We start from the raw sequence: 19,320 nt of genomic DNA, 5'->3' as shown, positions 1-19,320 counted from the left end.
TCACCAGACTCCTAAATGACCCTCTTATGGACTGACCTCGTTAACACTACACCCTGTATGCTTCATCCGATGCCAGTGCTTATGTAGTTACAGTGTATATGTTGTGTTGCTCTATTATGCATTTTCTTTTATTCCCTTTTCTTCTCATGTACTTAATGATCTGTTGAGCTGCTCGCAGAAAAATACTTTTCACTGTACCTCGGTACACGTGACAATAAACAAATCCAATCCAATCCAATCCAAATTCAGTCAAATGCAGGAAAAACAAGCAGGTGCAAAGTTTCCTGTATATCAGAACTTGCAGGAACCCAGACAGCACTGAAACTAACAACCATCTACATATTGATGAGCGATCCCCGGGAACAATTGGAAACAGTTAAGGTAAACAAGACCAATCCAGACTCCTCGGCGCCAGCAGGAGCCAAGACAAAGGAAGGCCAACGGACACTTAGGAACCGCACAGCGATCAGGGAACAGCTCCAGTATTGGAGAAATCGATCCAAGTGATCAGAATTTAGTCCAATCACTTGGAACCAGGTACGGGGTCCGCCCAAAAGGGCGCAAAGCCCCTGGGGGCTATAAAATAGAGTCCCCAAGTTCAATTCGTCCTTCTTGGCAGGGTCTCTCAGCAGCTCAAAACAACCCTTGACCGTGACCTGCCTAGTAGCTGCACCAACCAAGTAAGTCTCCAGTCAACGCACGTTACGAGATAGGCGCTCCTAGCTACCAGTCTATACCAGCTTTGAAGCCTGCAGACCCAGACATCGAACAAAGGGCCATTTGTTCCCCTGACCTGGTGGGCCAGTTCCAAAGCTAAGTATAGGCCTTTTAGTGTTAAAGATAGTCTAGTAAGTAGTTTTATACACAAGTAGTGATTGACTGTGTATAATAAAAGTGTTTTGATTTGAAACATACTAACTGGTGTATTGAGTTATTGATCAGCACTGGAACTTGAACCTCGTGGTGGTATCATAAAGATACCTGGCAACTCTAGAGCAAAGGTTATAGAAATAGAGCAAATTATGTAAAGACACAACGAGCAACATTTAAGAGCCAACCAAAAGTTAGCAACAGAGTGAGTCAAGGAAGCCCAATTAAATAGTACTTTTTAAAAATTGTTCCACAATGAACTTCTGCCCATGTGTTTTTTGCTCCATTTCTTGTTCCCCCATCCTTTCCGATGCACTCCAGTCTACTTTTGCCTTCTTCAATTCCTGATCTAGTCAATCTCAACATTTTCTTTTGTCAGTATCTTCTTGCCGGTTGGTCGTTTTGACGGTGACTATGCTCTGAGCATCTTTTTATTCTATACAATTCTGCAATTTTGACCTCAATTCTGGTCAACAATAACATTATTTAATGTGAACCTTAGTTAATCAGAGGTACATATGGTTTGATTATCCTATCATTGGGGAATTTGATTTCTTTAGTTTGGATAAATATCCTAATGTGAATAAAACATTTTTTTTTAAAAAAATCATAGAATGATACTTCTCCACTCCCCCACTTCAATTTCTCTACACTAACAGTATATCAGGATTCTGATTTTTTGCGTGAGGGTCGGGTGCTTAGAGAAGAAATACAATGTAAAAGAGTAAAGCATCTAATTTAGAGAACATGGAAGATGCAAATGTAGCAATAATATTTACGGTTCCGGGAAGGGTATACCAAACTAGCCCATAAGCCATGAAGTAGAGTCATGGGCCAAATTCTATTGCTTCCGATTGAGACCAAATGGAGGGGGGGGGGATCCAGAATAAAATCATCAAGTGGGGCAGCTGGAGATCTACGGTCCTTTCCCACCCTCGGCCATTTTCACGAGGGTTGGGGAGGGAGCAGTCTCTGGAACCTCAGTCCGCTTCTATGAAAGGGGCAACTAAAAGCATTGTGGGCTCATTTAAAGCCTGCCTCAGTTAAGTATTTTTAATTTTCATGGAGGCAGCTGGACTTCAGCAATTAGTCAGATTTTACACCAGCTGTATGAAGGCATGAACCATGGAATAGAAGCAGGAAGCGTTTATAAGGTAAGTAATAGTTATGCTTCCTTTACAGTTCATTGTTAAATGCTGCAGCATGAATTGCTTCTGTGCTCCGCAATGTATGTTGGTGCTGTGACTGTAAGATGTAAATAACCTTCAAACAATGTGTTTGCCATATTGTTACTTCTGCTATCTGGCAAGCTGTCAAGTAAAAGATCAACAGTATAGATGGCAAGGTCTTCAGATTAGAATTTTAAGAAGTTAATCTAATGGATACAAAAGGAGAGCACATTTCACACTATTGGAAGGGTAGCCTCATCTAATAACGAAGTGTAAAGATTTAATCTATTTCCATTGCTTTTATGAATTCAGTCTGAGGAGTCTGCTTACTCAGGGGGTTTTACGGGCTAGTCAACGTTTCCAACTGTTATAATAGGACTTGGGAGTTCTGTTCATGTCGTGGGTAATGGGTGAGGGGGTGGGCGGGCGGGGGAGGGGGGGTTAAGTGTTCAGATGGTTCAACCGTGAAGAAGTAGTCTGCCACTTGTCTCGGGAGCATTCAGCTGAGGCTTTTTGGGAGCAGTGGCAGACTTCTTAATCTGACTGCTCTGGATTCGGCCCACTGACACTCCTGCCTCTAAGCCACTGAGAGCCTGGATCCTCGGCAGATCCTGCCTACTGACAGTCTCAAGACAAAGGCAGGATTGCAATGGCAAGAATAGTCCCACCTCCTGATTTCTGTCTCCAGCACAAAACTCCATCCCCTGATATTTCTCTATGGGGAGGAACAAAGAGTTATTCCTGGAGCAACTGGCTGGTATAGTAAACAGATCTGTGATAAGTCACCTGGGTACATGTGTAGCATAGAAAGATGTACATTTCCAGTATTTGCTCATTGCTTTATACTTTCCTGGTGGGGTTTTTTTTGGCTGCTATCTTTCATTCTGCATGTTTTGGTGCTTGTTTGTACATTATTGCTGTATTACTGAATTGGTGCTTGAAGTATGCATTTCCACTACACCACATTGTTTTTGTGTTGTCAATATCTAAGATTGTGGTGAATATACTTATTCCTCATTAAATTGTATTCATTTTTAACTTTATTAATTCAATTTGATTAAGGAAATGGTATGCTGTAGTCTACCTAGTGTAAAGCAACATTGATATGCGCCTTAAGGAAGCCACAGTCTAAAGCATCCCAGCCTCCTAGTTAAGTGCCAAACACAGCAGAAGACACAATGACGAATAAATTTAAATAATAAAGTACCAATCTGTTCACAGAAGGCTTCCTATGGCAGGCAGAAGTTGGTGAAATATTAGCTTTCTTAAGGAATGCTGTTTTAAATGCTGAAGGATCACTTAGAGATTCTGAAAGCTTATTCATAAATATGCAAATTACAGTCAACCCTTGATATAACATTACCTTTGGGAGTCATAAGACAACCGTGTTCCAGTGAAGGGCATATTATTACAAGAATGTTTGTGTACTTCCTTTATTAAATCACATAGACATAAATAAAATTGGCTCGATCAGGAACCCTGTTGTAGCTGTGTTAGGAAGCAGGACCATTCTACATTGATGTTCGTATCCCACTAAATTATCCCTCCTTACTTCATAGTCTCAAGTGACTGATTTTATGCTGATTGCTTTACGATGCGATTCAAATGCACCTGGTATACCTGGTATATGATAACGATCTAGATGACTATACACTATACTGATATTTTCATACACTTGGAAAGAAGATAGCTCACAGAACCACCAATAATGGGTAAAGCATCAGTAAATGAAACTACTCTGGACTGAAAAATTGAATTTTCACATGCAAAAAAGAGAAAGTATTGTTCACTTTTGCCGAAAAGCTGCAATAGCACAATTTGTGGAAAATGTGAAGACTAATTAGAATATGTTTTTAAGGTATTGTAGGCACTTCTTTAGCAGAGCATAAAGCTCCTGATGAAGGAGAAGATGGAATACTCCTTCGTAAAAATTTTATCGGTTGACAGAAAAGTATTTCTGCCAAAAATGGTACTTTCTTCAACACTTTTACATCAAAATTTACAATGGAAACTTAACGTATAAACATTAGTGGGATTGTGCACATTTTAGAATAACTTTTTTGATAGATTGCCCACCATTTTGCTGTCTGAAATTGCTACTGTGGAAAAAAGGCAAAGTGTCTGATTGAAAATCGACATGTGTGCCCCCTGCCCCCCCCCCCCCCCCCTCACCCATTGCTGGATCAAGACATAGTGGAAACTGCCTCTCCCACAATGGTTCCCTGACCATGCCCCCAGCACTGCCAGGAGGCAGTGCTGCCATGTCCCTCACCATCTGGGAGTTACACTGACCTCTGCGCCCCTGGCCTGGTCATCTCAACTGCTGGAGAGCAGTAGTAATTCTCACTGGCGTGATGTTATAACAACAAGTGGGGGGGGGGGCATTGGCAGTCCTCGCAAGGTATGGTGTATATTTTAATTGATTCACTGGGCGTGAACCTGATGATGTCACTGGCAGAAGGTTGGGGGGGGGGGAAGAGAGATGATCCCACTCTGATATTTCTCTGGCACAAATTCTGTTATGGCTATCTCACGCGAGTTACCAGCCATAGCGGGATTTGCGTGCGCCAAGAGCAGGCCTGGACGATTTCAGTCAATGTTTTTCACTATATCTTTGAGTAAAGATTCTTTAATCGTTTCTACCACCAATATTAAGTGAACTGGTCTATAGTTTCTGGGACATGTTCTAACTTTTTTAAATATAGAAATAATATTAGCTGCCCACCTGTTTCTGGGCACTACTCCCATTTCTAGTGGAACCAACGAGGGAACAAGCGGTCCTAGATCTGGTCCTGTGTAATGAGACAGGATTGATTAATAATCTCATAGATAGGGATCATCTCGGAAGGAGCGATCACAATATGGTGGAATTTAAAATACAGGTGGAGGGTGATAAGATAAAATCAAACACTAGTGTTTTGTGCTTAAACAAAAGAGATTACAATGGGATGAGAGAAGAGCTAGCTAAGGTAGACTGGGAGCAAAGATTTTATGGTGAAACAGTTGAGGAACAGTGGAGAACCTTCCAAGCGATTTTTCACAGTGTTCAGCAAAGGTTTATACCAACAAAAAGGAAGGACGGTAGAAAGAGGGAAAATCGAACGTGGATATCGGAGGAAATAAGGGAGAGTATCAAATTGAAGGAAAAAGCATACAAAGTGGCAAAGATTAGTGGGAGACTAGAGAACTGGTAAATCTTTAGAGGGCAACAGAAAGCTACTAAAAAAGCTATAAAGAAAAGTAAGATAGATTATGAGTGTAAACTTGCTCAGAATATAAAAACAGATAAGTAAACGTTTCTACAAATATATAAAACAAGAAAAAGAGTGGCTAAGGTAAATATTGGTCCTTTATAGAGGATGAGAAGGGAGATTTAATAATGGAAGATGAGAAAATGGCTGAGGAACTGAACAGGTTTTTTGGGTCAGTCTTCACAGTGGAAGACACAAATAACATGCCAGTGACTGATAGAAATGAGGCTATGACAGGAGAGGACCTCGAGATGATGGTTATCACTAAGGAGGTAGTGATCGGCAAGCTAATGGGGCTAAAGGTAGACAAGTCTCCTGGCCCTGATGGAATGCATCCCAGAGTGCTAAAAGAGATGGCTAGGGAAATTGCAAATGCACTAGGAATAAATTACCAAAATTCACTAGACTCTGGGGTGGTCCCAGCGGATAGGAAATTAGCAAACGTGACACCACAGTTTAAAAAAAGGAGGTAGGCAGAAAGCGGGTAATTATAGGCCAGTGAGCTTAACTTCGGTAGTAAGGAAGATGCTGGAATCTATCATCAAGGAAGAAATAGCGAGGCATCTGGATGGAAATTGTCCCATTGGGCAGACGCAGCATGGGTTCATAAAGGGCAGGTTGTGCCTATCTAATTTAGTGGAATGTTTTGAGGATATTACCAGAGCAGTAGATAACGGGGAGCCAATGGATGTGGTATATCTGGATTTCCAGAAAGCCTTTGTCAAGGTGCCACACAAAACGTTGCTGCACAAGATAAAGATGCATGGCATGAAGGGTAAAGTAGTATCATGGACAGAGGATTGGTTAATTAATAGAAAGCAAAGAGTGGGGATTAATGGTTGTTTCTCTGGTTGGCAATCAGTAGCTAGTGGTGTCCCTCAGGGATCAGTGTTGGGCCCACAATTGTTCACAATTTACATAGATGATTTGGAGTTGGGGACCAAGGGCAATGTGTCCAAGTTTGCAAACGACACTAAGATGAGTGGTAAAGCAAAAAGTGCAGAGGATACCGGAAGTCTGCAGAGGGATTTAGATGGTTAAGTGAATGGGCTAGGGTCTGGCAGATGGAATACAATGTTGACAAATGTGAGGTTATCCATTTTTGGTAGGAATAACAGCAAAAGGGATTATTATTTAAATGATAAAATATTAAAACATGCTGCTGTGCAGAGAGACCTGGGTGTGCTCGTGCAAGAGTCGCAAAATGTTGGTTTACAGGTGCAACAAGTGATTAAGAAGGTGAATGGAATTTTGTCCTTCATTGCTAGAGGGATGGAGTTTAAGACTCGGGAGGTTATGCTGCAATTGTATAAGGTGTTAGTGAGGCCATACCTGGAATATTGTGTTCATTTTTGGTCTCCTTACCTGAGAAAGGACGTACTGGCGGTGGAGGGTGTGCAGAGGAGATTCACTAGGTTAATCGCAGAGTTGAAGGGGTTGAATTACGAGGAGAGGTTGAGTAGACTGGGACTGTACTCGTTGGAATTTAGAAGGATGAGGGGGGGGGGGGATCTTATAGAAACATATAAAATTATGAAGGGAATAGATAGGATAGATGCAGGCAGGTTGTTTCCACTGGCGGGTGAAAGCAGAACTAGGGGGCATAGCCTCAAAATAAGTGGAAGTAGATTTAGGACTGAGTTTAGGAGGAACTTCTTCACCCAAAGGGTTGTGAATCAATGGAATTCCTTGTCCAGTGAAGCAGTTGAGGCTCCTTCATTAAATGTTTTTAAGACAAAGATAGATAGTTTTTTGAAGAATAAAGGGATTAAGGGTTATGGTGTTCGGGCCGGAAAGTGGAGATGAGTCCACAAAAGATCAGCCATGATCTCATTAAATGGAGGAGCAGGCTCGAGGGGCCATATGGCCTGCTCCTAGTTCTTATGTTCTTATAGTGAATATTTATAGATGTGATAATTCCTCTGCTGTCTCCTCCCTAACTTCGCTTAACACCCTTGGCTGCAATCAATCCAGACAAGGGGTTTTATCCACAGTTTGTTTAGCTCATCAATTATTTCAACTTTTCATCTTAAAATGTTCCTATCTTATTTTTGATTTGTTCCTCGGATGTCATGTACATCCAATTAGTCTCTGGTAAATATGGAGATAAAGTAACTATTTAACATTTGTCATTTTTTGCCATCACATTGGAGTCTATACATCACTAGTATCTCTGTCCACACAAAATAAAGAAAATGAAAAATAAGGGCATCAGTAGAATATGTACTATTTCTTTTTGCACTCATTGATAATGTAATTTTGCTTTGCTAATCTCTTTGTTCTCCTGTCATCCTCTCCTTTATTGTCTATATACTTGGTGTATGAATATTTCTTTTGTTTCAATTTTGACCGTAACTTTTATTCACCAATCTGGTGTTTCATTCTTGACTAATTGTTTTTTTTGTAAATCAGGATATATTTCTCCTGAACTCTGGTCACTTTTTAAAATATTTTCCACTGTTGTCCTATCCCTTTGTCAATAATGTCCAACTTGTGTGCGAATCGGGTGTCAAGATCCGAATGATTCCAAAATCAAGCAGAGCAAGACTCCCTCTTTCCTATAAACCAAATCAAACTCATTCAGCTTTCTCCAAGTGCCTGCATGGTTGGGTCTAATACCATACTCAAGACTGCATTTACACTGTGACTGCAGCGTTGGCGCCAAGCCAGACAACATTCATGTTAAATCTACAGCTCGAACGTACAATGCAATGGAGAAGAATGAGTTGATAAAGCTAACTTCTCAATTTAATCTATAGTCGTCTAGATTGCAAGAATCATGCTCAGAATATAAGCTTAAATTTTATTCAGAGAATGTCATTATAATATTTTTTAATTGTATTTAATTCGATAATTTTGCTATGTACACACCACTGGAAAATTCTGGGAGATCAGTTACAGACAAGTACATCAAACAAGATGTGCATTTTAAAATTGAAAAGCATATCACTATCTCAAGGGTTACGAATTACAGCTGGCTTGTGCACACTGCATTTTTAAAGTTCTAAGAATATATACACAAATATGAGGAGAGCTGTAATAGAAATGTTATGACGCTAAACAATAAAGCCATTTTGCAACTAGATCCTTGTATACTAACAAGCAAAGTAAAGTAATAAACCAGTAGTTTTAAAGAAGTAGTGAAAACCTTTTGGAAAAATAGATAAAACATTCTGTTACCAACTGTCCTATCTTATGTACCTATCAATCTATTCCCATTAGTTTATATTTGATAAGACGGCATGATGTAACCACTTAATTGCATACTGCATTGGCCTATACAACCTGACTGACAAGCAGGACCGACATTTGAGGCCAACAATATTAGGGATAAGCTGGATTCATATTGCAAGAATGTCATGAGTAAGTTTACTAAAGAGTCCAGAATGTTACAAAGACAATTTTCATCCTGAGCCAAGCTACTTATGGACATTATTAGAGTGCTGCTGAATATCATTGACGATTGAATCAACAGACTGACCTTGTTCAAATGATACCACGGTGAATAAACAAAAACAAGGCAGCTACAGGATGAAGCATTGATTCAGCCAACCTCCAATTACAAATATATTATTCCGGTTGTAATATCAAGAAAATTGACACAATATTCTTTTGCCTAGTGCAGTAGTATAATCAGTTTGTATGAACAGTTGATTAGATGAACAGTGTAATGGCAAGAAAAACTGCAAAAATGTACTGCTCATCTATTTACAAAGATTGTTGTCATAATCACCTAAAGCCTATTTTTCAGTAAATCAACAGTAATTATGTGGCAATTACAAAATTTCCATAATGAACACCATCACACACGAAACAATGTTTGGATATGGACTCCTATCCTATTGTACAGAAAACCCTATTAAAATATACTCCCTCAGATCCATACAAAAATTATTTAAATATATTGCATATACTAAATATATTATTTACAATTTAAATATACTTAATTAAGGAGTGAAAGGGACATTCAACCTGACGTTCTCATGCAGCTTCACTTCAAGTTTAAGCCCACCATTTTCAGCTCTCCCTCTCGGTTTAAATGATGTGATGATTATTTTTTACACATTATCAAGTTGGGTAAATGCCTATATCCTATTTCTTGTGGACATGATGCATTTTGTTTTGTGCTCGAGTTCAGAATTGTTTTGAGTTGGTCTTAGACAAATTGAGTTTGGAATTTGATGCTAACATGGTTACAGTGTTAAAACGATTACAGAGACAAAACAATTTTTGCTTTGGATTTTTCTTTTAAATATACCTGCTAATAGCAATATTTAAAAAAGAACAAATTTGCTCAATGTTACTTTAAAACAGAAGCCAAATTACAGATGGATAGATAATGGCATCACACAATTTGCAAGATAAAGACTCAATATAGCTTATTTTAATGACAATAATGAAGACAAGGAAGGTTGATTAATTTAACAATTCCTATTCATCTGATCAAAATATTTCTGAAATCCCTTAAATACTAAATTGATTTTAAAAACCATGTCTGGAGTTTAGCATCGGGCACTGAATTTAATGCTGGCTAAGATGCCAAAATAAAAACGATCTTTTATCCATGGCATATTAATGTGGAACCCCCATGTTTTAAATAAACAATTTCAGTCGTCACATTTTCAATATAAAAAATGCTGTAACAACAAGTATTCCTAGAAAACAATGGATAACAGAAATAGAACTTGAAATGAAAGGCACACAAAGGCAAGAACGGGAGAGGGACACAAATGTGGCTCAAGCTTTTCAGCATTTTTAAAACAAGAAACAATTCAGGGATTAAGAAAGATATTGGAACCAACTATAAAATAGTGCAGGAAAAAAAAAATCAAACCAATGCTGGAAGAGATATTCACACACAAAAGGCATATGACCCCACCAGATTCTTAGTCGTCCCCCCCGCTCCCCTCCCTCTCCCTCCAACGCCCCTCCCCCCTAAGCATATGACATATTCAGAGCTAGGCAAAAGAAAACACACAAAAAGCATGAGAAAAAAATGCATTACGTTTTGAAGAGTTTAGGTTTGGAAATGTTGTAATATAGCCATAATAGTTTGATTAATCATGATTGTCTACGCACATGCAAAATCCTAACTATCTTGGGTCCATACGCAAGGCAGTTATGTAGGCAGCCTTGCCGGAGGAGGCCAAGTATTGCTAGAAATTAACTTTTACACTCACTTCCACTCTTCAAATCATACTAATGTTTAAACCTGGTGGAAGGTTAGTTTTTCTTCCATGATTATAGGCCAGGGACAATCTACTGAACCATGAATAAAATTATGCTGGCTTTTTGACAAACTTTAAAATTAAACCTATTAAACTTATTTTTTCAGCAGCACATTTTTTTTTTAGGTTTAGAGTACCCAACTCATTTTTTCCAATTAAGGGGCAATTTAGCGTGGCCAATCCACCACCCTGCACATCTTTGGGCTGTAGAGGCCATGCCCACGCAAACACGGGGAGAATGTGCAAACTCCACACGGACAGTGACCCAGAGCCGGGATCAAACCTGGGGCCTCATGCTAACCACTGCAGCACCGTGCTGTCCTCCAGCAGCACATTTTATCACTATGCCTGATAGTTTATTTTGAACTGTTGGGAACATGAAATTTTAATTCAGGTTAGATACATCTATTTAACATGTTTTTTCAAAATGAAGCACAGATAGACAACAACAAAATAAATTGGTTCCACACAGGTCAGGACCGGAGGAACTAAGTCTATATAAGTACAGAATGAGTGAAAAGAATTTGGAATTCTCATGGTACAAAGAATTAAGAGCAAGAGTCTGATTCTGGAAAGATACAAATGCATTGAAGCATAAACATAATCAAACACATAACACGAGAGCAGGTTAAAAAAAACCTCTACGACAGCATAGTTCAGAATTAAACCAATATGGATTTGAATGCAAGAAGTGGAAGCTATTTGATAAGCCTGCACCTCATCTGTTATGTAACTGACACAAGACCTGTAGTTGAAAAGCATTTTGGGAGACAATCTTTTCCAATAAAACCATGAAGCATTGCAGCGAATTAATCAGTTCCATATTTATGTCAGGCTGACAGTCAAACTCCTCGTGCAGTGCTGTACTTTCCACAATATCTAAGCCAGTCAGAAAATTCCTGATATTTTTCTTCACTCTCCTGGGAAATGTCAGTTGTTAAAAGGTTCTCGTCTTGGAAGTGATCACACATTAGGTCTATTCTTTATGATCATCTCAGAAGCGTTGTACTCGTTAAGCAATCTGTCGTAGCACTTCCATAACATGACATGCTCGTTAGTCTTCAACAGAATTTACAGAATTTGCAGCATTACATTTACATGAAATTTCACAGCATATTTTTATTTCCCTTTTTACGACTTTAACAATACTGCTGGTGTCTTTGTACCTTCTCCTCATAATGAATACAAAATGTCTCTGCACACTTCTTGCCTGCATGATTGAATAAAATGGCTCATCCAGAAGATGTAAACCTGACCTCATTAATTAGAACGCATTGAAAGCTTTTCCCATCTGTACCACATGTACTCTTCACAGACCAATCAATCACAGCTTTTTGCAAAGAATTACTTGAACAGCTGAAGAAGAATGGCAATATGTGTATAGACATCCTGCTGGCATCATTGGAGGTTTTCAAATCTGGCATAGCAGCCTTTGCAGTTAATCAAGCTTCACACAACCTAAACCCTGAACATAATAGTGGGATGGGCAAGCAGCAGTATATTTACTAAAAAGGTTAATGGCAACAGACAGTACAAGAAGCCAAACACATATCTTCTGAGCATTAAGGGAAGCAGTTCTGCCATCACTTTCTAAATGTGAAAAGTAGCACAGTGACATCTGCATTTGAATTTGGCACTGGAGCTCATCAATTCATATCTGTAGTTGGACATTGTGAATATCCTCAAACAAACAATTGCCTTGTAACATTAGCGACATTTCATATGGCTATTTATAAAATTCAAAACCCAGCACCTTACTTGATCCTAATCTGAGCTACAGATCACAGAGCCTGTCCATCACAAAAGCTGCCTTCTTATACCTCCATAATCACATTGCCTGTCTCTCCGTGTCTGGTCTCTCTCTGTGCCTCAGTTTATCTGTTTTTGTTATGTCCAGACAGGACTATTCTAATTCACTCCTGATCAGTCTCCGGTCTTCCACCCTCCATTAATTTTCACTCATGCAAAATGCTGCTGTCTGCAACTCATTGTATTCACCAATTGAGGTGAAATTAAATGAAAGTCGCCAACGCCCCAGGTGACCATAAGTTGCTCTCCCTCTTATGAGAGAGAGCTGATGGGTCCCCCTTATGAGAGAGAGCTGACCCGTGGCGATTTAACCTGAGGGTCACCACATCTCAGTCTACGTTCGCTGATCTACCTTGGTTACTGGTCCACAAATCAATTCAAAGATTCTCACCCGCATGTTGAAATCCCTTCTTGGCCTCACCCCTCCCAATCATCGTAACCTTCGGTGACCCTACAACCATCCAGGAGCAACACATTCTTCCAACACAGACCTCTCCTGCTTTGTTTTCATCTGCCTGAGCCCCATATTTTGGACTTTGCCTCCCTTAACCTTGCCACATTTCTCTCCTCCTTGCCATCTATCTCTATGACATAGCTTTTAGTTATCCACCCGAATACCTCCTTCACTTTGGAACGGTGGCAATCTCCGCATGCCTTCAAAAGCGAGCTTAACTGGTTCTTGGCTGGGACAGACATCACATTTTATAAAATGTAAGTTGATTAATAGTTAATGCATGGATGGCCATGTGATCCCGTGGACTGATTTCAATCGCCTGAGATCAGAGGAATTTATCCAGATTTCCTTTCCCATGTTTGGCCCTATGTACCAATTTTTTGCTTCTTTCAGAAGACTACATAGCTGCTGTAAGATTTGAAGGGTCCAGTCTTTGAGAACATAGAACAGTAAAAAAGGCTTGCCTTTATAATTGCACCTTTCACAAGCTCAGGGCGCACCATGGTGATTTTAAGCACCACTGAAGTGTAATCACTGTAGTAATGTAGGAAACACAGCAGCCAATTTGCACATAGCAAGTTCACACAATAGTAATGTGCTAATGACCTAGTAATATGTTTTTGCAGTGTGGATTGAGGAATAAATGTTGGCCTAGAAAATTCCCCTGCTCTTCTTGGAAATAGTGCCACCGAATCATTTACAGCTCAGATGGGGTCACAGTTTAACAACTCATCTGAATAACAACACTTTTGACAAAGTAGTGCTGGAATGTCAGCCTAAATTTCAAACCATGAAATAGCCTAGACATAGAAACAAGAGTAAGCCATTTAGCCCCTTGAGGCTGATCCGCCATTCAATGAGATCATGGCTGACCTGGGACCTAGCACAACTAACCCTCAACACAACTAAAGAATTTTGATCAATTAAGATTTATTAACTTTATAACATTCAAACTATATATGTTTCAAAATTGCAATATAATAAACTACCTACAATGCTTCATGTTAAAATTCTTCAAAATAATTTTGATCACTATGAATCTCTGAATTAATTCATCCCAATCACCTGTTTATATAACATCATTGTATGGCTCTTCCTCATCCTCACGGCATGGTGGCACAGTGGTTAGCACTGCTGCCTCACAGCGCCAGGGACCCTGGTTCAATTCCCACCTCGGGTGACTGTGCGGAGTTTTCACTTTCTCTCCGTGTCTGCATGGGTTTCCTCCAGATGCTCCGGTTTCCTCTCAGTCCAAAGATGTTCCGGTTAGGTGGATTGGCCATGCTAAATTGTCCCTAGTGTTCAAAGGTTAAGTTGGGTTACGAGGACAGGATGAGGGATTGGGCCTACGTAGGTGCTCTTTCAGAGAGTCAGTGCAAACTCGATGGGTCAAATGGCCTCCTTCTGCACTGTAAGAATTCTATGATTCGCGGGAGCAACTTTTCCAAAAAAGCTACTAATTGGTAGTAACTTCGGCATCATAATTCCTCAAGTAATTGCTCTCGGTACCATCAAACACATTTGATATTTGATATTATTGGGATCGAATTAATTCCACTTGTCTACGACCCATTGACACAATGTTTTTAGTGAGGGTGCTTGTATATTTCTACCCTTAGTGAATGTTTTTTCGCCTTCCAATTCCAATTGTTCCACCTCTTTTGAATACTGTTGTTTGGTTATATTGAAAGTCGGAAGCACACTTTTAAGAATATTTTAGACATGAACACCGATCCTTGCCGTAATCTACTAATTACAGCTTAGTAATTAATTAGAGTACATGTTCATTGTCTCTATTCTTCTTGTCTGTATCTCTATTCTTCTTGTCTGTATTTTTCTATCAGCCATTTTGCTAACCAGGTAACTAATTTTCCTTAAATTCATGATGTTGGTCTTTTGCAGTCAATCATTTTTTGTATGTTCATAAATCCCCTGCACTATTATATTGTCAACTGTGGAGGCCTACCAACCTAATATACTACAGTGAACAGCCATGAACTGAAAGGCGCAAATTATTAGCCTTTACCTATATATATGCAATGGCACAAGAACATCACCACTGAGCAGCGGATAACTTCTCGGTTTTCATGAGGCAGGGAGCAAAACTGGCATATAGAAGTAATGGAGGGGAATGATAGCAATATAGTCTATGTATCTTCCTGACCAGAAAAGGGTATATTGGTGGCAAATGATCTTTTGAACTATTGTTAAGGGATTGACAGCAAGTGAGGAATCTATTTTGTGTATTGCTGAAAAAAGACATGTTGTCAAAGCTTGTCATCTTGCACTCATCAGGATAATTCACAGGGATAACAAATGTAAAGGGAACAACAATTTATATCCTTCATCAATTCACTGGTGCATTTTACATGGCAAGGCCGCTACCACTTGCCAACCAATCTGCACTCTTTTCTCATGCAGTATAAATTCCCTTTACATTTGGTATTCTTACAAATTGTTTCGATGAGTGCAGGACAAAAAGCTTCAAAAACATGTGACTTTTTTCAGCAAGATTCAAGTTCTGTACTGCCAAACAACAATCTATTTTATGTTAAATTATAAGCCGACAGGCTGGCACATGGTGCAGTGGTTAGCACTGAGACTGCAGCGCTGAGGACCTGGGTTCAAATCCTGGCGCTGGGTTACTGTCTGTGTGGAGTTTGCACATTCTCCCAGGTCTCCGTGGGTTTCACCCCCACAACCCAAAGATGTGCAGGTTAGGTGGATTGACCACATTAAATTGCCCCTTAATTGAAAAAAAAAAAAAATTGGATACTCTTAATTTATTTTTTAAAATTATAAGACTACAGAACTCACAAAGGTCACAAACAGCCTGATCAAGATTAATTGGGTTGATGTTTTAAAAACTATTTTGTCAGGTGTGGACGTCGCTGGCTACGTCAGCATTTATTGCTCATCCCTCATTGCCCTTGGTGAGTTGCCTTTTTGAACTGCTGCAGTCCATGTTGTGCAGCTACACCCATAGTGCTGCTCAGGAGGAATTCTAATATATTTACACAATGAAGGAATGGCGATTTAGTTCCAAGTCAGGATGTTGTGTGGCTTAGAGGGGAACTTGGAGGTGGTCCTGTTCCCATGCATTTGCTGCCTTTGCCCTTCAAGGCGGTGGCGGTCTTGGGTTTGGAAGGTGCTGTCCAAATAGCCTTGGTGAGTTGCTGCAGTGCATCTTGTATATGGTACACATTTCTGCCATTGTATGTTGGTGGTGGAAGGAATGAATGGTTAAGGTGATAGATGGGGTGTCAGTCCAGTGAGCTGCTTTAAACTGGATGATGTTGATCTTGAGTGTAGGTCAAACTGACTCATACAAACAAGATTCCATTTAGTTCTGAACTGTCTCACAATCCAGTCATGCTTAGAGATTAACCTATCTGTAGTACAACCTTAATAGGGTACATTCTACTGTTTGCTTAACCTAGATACTAGCAACTTCAGTTAACTTATGAGACAAAAGATGCTTAGACAGACTGAAGTTTCTTGATAAAGGTTGATTCCAGTTGGTGCAGAGGTAATAAATGTTATGAAATTTACATATGAGAGATTTAGAGATATGAAAAGGGTGAACGTAGAATGCATAATAAGATATAGAAAGAAGAAATTTAGAAAGTTGAGTGCTGTGGTTTCTCTGGAAAAGCAGTGCGTGTTGTTGGTTGCTATCTCCAAGTATGTTCATGTAATCTTTAATAAACTTATAGGTGTTTCATTCTTTTGTCTAAACCTCTAATCTTCTGGCACCAGACAAAACTGCAGCATCTGTCCATGCTCACACTATAGTGATCAGGTGTAACATACTCAAGTAGCTATTTGAGCACATTGCTAATGGCAATTATAAAAATGTAAATAAAAAAATCTTAATTAAAAGGATTAAAAAATGACAACTACTTGTTACAAGCATTGTTAGCAAATAAACTAATAAACAATGCTCCAAAAGCTTTAAAAATAGAGACAATGGTAATTCTGAAATCAAAGACACATATACGGACATTTTTTAAAATACTGGATACGGACATTTGAAAAAAAATACTGGACAGACATGATGAGAACAAATATTATTAGACATTAAGTCTCAGTTCCTTACAAGTCAAGCATCTGATCTCCACTAGGTTATCAAGGGAAGGCACTGAACAGAAAAGGGCATGTCCCTACATTGAGAGAATCAAAACCAGCAAGCAGGTTATCCTCCTGCACTCATTCAAACAACTCTGAAGCATTACCATCTGAAATCTGGAAAGAAATTAAAATATATTGCATTTTGGATGCATAGAATGTATAGCGATAACCCATTTCATTAATCATAATCAAGGCACTGTGTGGAAACTAGAAGACTTTCTGCACTAATAGAAGCATTAACAACCATCATAACATAGACCTATTGGCAGAGCTTTCTTTCAAACATTATGGCTAACATCAAAAAATAGAAAAAATACCTGTGGAAACAAAATAATTTGGGTCGAGACACAAACCTCAGATACACTGGTCAGAAAGTGTAAAACGTAATTGGCTCGATCTGTTTAACACCGCCTAACAAGAATAGTAGAAATGAAGAATGCTCGATCTACAATACTTTGTCACTTGATTAACAACGCTGGCTTGAAGTCAATAAGCTTTTTGATGATTTGCTGGCAACTAAATATTACTATTAAAACAATGACCATTTCTGCTTTTACATTCACAGTGTAAGGAAATAAACTCCAAACTGTTAACTGCTCTTTTGTCTCATTCTACGCAATTCTTAAAATAATTAGCAGTTAGAGTATGATTTTACAATATTTAACATTTGACTAAAATTATCTGAAGAACTATAATGATCGTTTCTAGGTTTTCATAAACTATAGAATTATTATTTTTAATTTCATAAAAGTTGCGACTGATTTATTCTGACCATCTCAACAGTCTGTAGAAGAGTATGAACATTAGGGATGGATGGGCCATGAATGTTCTCTTGCCCTGGTCGTGAGCTTTTTAAAGTGAGCATTTATTAAACAGCGGTCGCACTATTAAAGCAATGTCTTTGAATGGTCCAGACGTTTTGACGAAACAATTGTGATTTTTAATGGTTTTAAACATTGAGAGGGTGTATTTACAAGCGGAATCTTACTCACTTTAATCACGGGGGGGGGGGGGGGGGGGGGTGCAGGGGGAAAAAACTGCAGTGTGTGAATAAAACTGGCAACTAACTACATTATTGCAGCACAGAAATAAAACAGCATCATTAACAGAACACACTGGTCCAAGCTGCCAGTTCAGACGGTGTGTGGAGCTGATGTCGATCTGGTTCGGCTCGCTGCCGAGGATTCAGGAAGTAAAGCGCACAAACCTATTCCAAAGCGCACCTTTTAATTGGGCTTTTAAACATGCGCAGAATTTTTTTCTTTAAAAACAGCTGCCCATTATGCTTTCTTTTGAAAAAAGTCAAACGAAAATATTTTCCAAAGTTGTATATTTCTGTCGCGATAATAGCTCGCAATGTTATAAAGCAGAAAATGGCACAAAAGAAATGCATTTAACTGGAAAATGTACTGAGGTTTAACTATTTCTTACACCTCTTTCATCCCGTTTGATTAATATCAGGTAACCCAAAAAAAAACAAGTTGAGCGAATTGTTTAAATATATATATTTTTTAAATAAAGCTAATTTGACTCGATCAATTCTCACTCTGAATTGCTGTCTACCCATCTACAGCAGTTGGACACATAGCCAAAGCAGTGAGTTTCAATGGTTACTCTCATTCACGCCAGATGGCCAGACTGACAAGCCGTCCAAGAGTCACCGGCGATAGATACCGCAGCTCCGGGACAAACAACCTTCATTCTCCTCAGCATTCAAATGGCAGGCAACCAGGAGCCTTGGCAAACACTCAAAAGAAGATAGAAGTATTCAAGACTTAAATTGCCGTTACGTACTTTTGTGTTTTTTTTTTCCCCCTGCTGAAAATCCTGAAGATCAAACGTTGAACGGGGTCACTCCGTCCAGGGAAGCCCGAGGCTTCCTCTAGCTTCTGATCCCAGCCTGCTTTTTATTCGCCCGATCTTTGCTTTTCTGGTTAATTTTTATGTTGTTGTTGCAGATGTATTAATTTTCAACGCGTGACAGTTGCATTTTTCAGTCCCCTGTCCTGCCGGACTTCCTTATGTCCACATGAAGAGGGGCAAAGAAATAAGGCAGCGAAGCTGACATAGGATAAGAGCCCCAGCTGCAAACAGGGAGGATCTTTCCGCCTCGCAATCCAAACAATGGAGCGGCTCTGCACCGGCAGAATGGCAACACACTGCAACGTGACTTGCCTGGGCCAATCAAGCGCGCGTCCACTGAACTGTATGCGAGGCATTTCCATAGTCGACATGTGCACGTTGCTTTTGTTGCCGAGACATATACAGGCTGCTGTGGAAAGAATAAGAGCAAAGCAAGAGCTATGCAGATGCTGCGCTGCACATCCACACAAGCCGCCGAAGCACAAAAGCCCTCGGCTTCAATGCTTTTGGCATTGTAATGAGATTATTATGTGGCAATTGTCGAG

General features: G+C 39.5%; 1 protein-coding gene across 2 annotated transcripts in view; it reads right to left on the bottom strand.

Annotated features, from left to right (window-relative positions):
- csrnp3 (cysteine-serine-rich nuclear protein 3) overlaps positions 1–19,029 on the bottom strand; it is a 411,396-nt gene extending 392,367 nt beyond the window's left edge. For both annotated transcript variants that reach the window (XM_072473855.1, XM_072473863.1), the window contains exon 1: positions 18,707–19,029. The gene's annotated coding sequence lies outside the window, so the exon portion shown is untranslated. The remainder of the gene's footprint in view (positions 1–18,706) is intronic.
- Between the last annotated feature and the right edge of the window lie 291 nt (positions 19,030–19,320).

Source organism: Scyliorhinus torazame, chromosome 2, assembly GCF_047496885.1.
Source record: "Scyliorhinus torazame isolate Kashiwa2021f chromosome 2, sScyTor2.1, whole genome shotgun sequence".
In the NCBI taxonomy this organism is placed as follows: Eukaryota; Metazoa; Chordata; class Chondrichthyes; order Carcharhiniformes; family Scyliorhinidae; genus Scyliorhinus; species Scyliorhinus torazame.
This window is presented reverse-complemented; position numbering and strand designations above follow the sequence as displayed.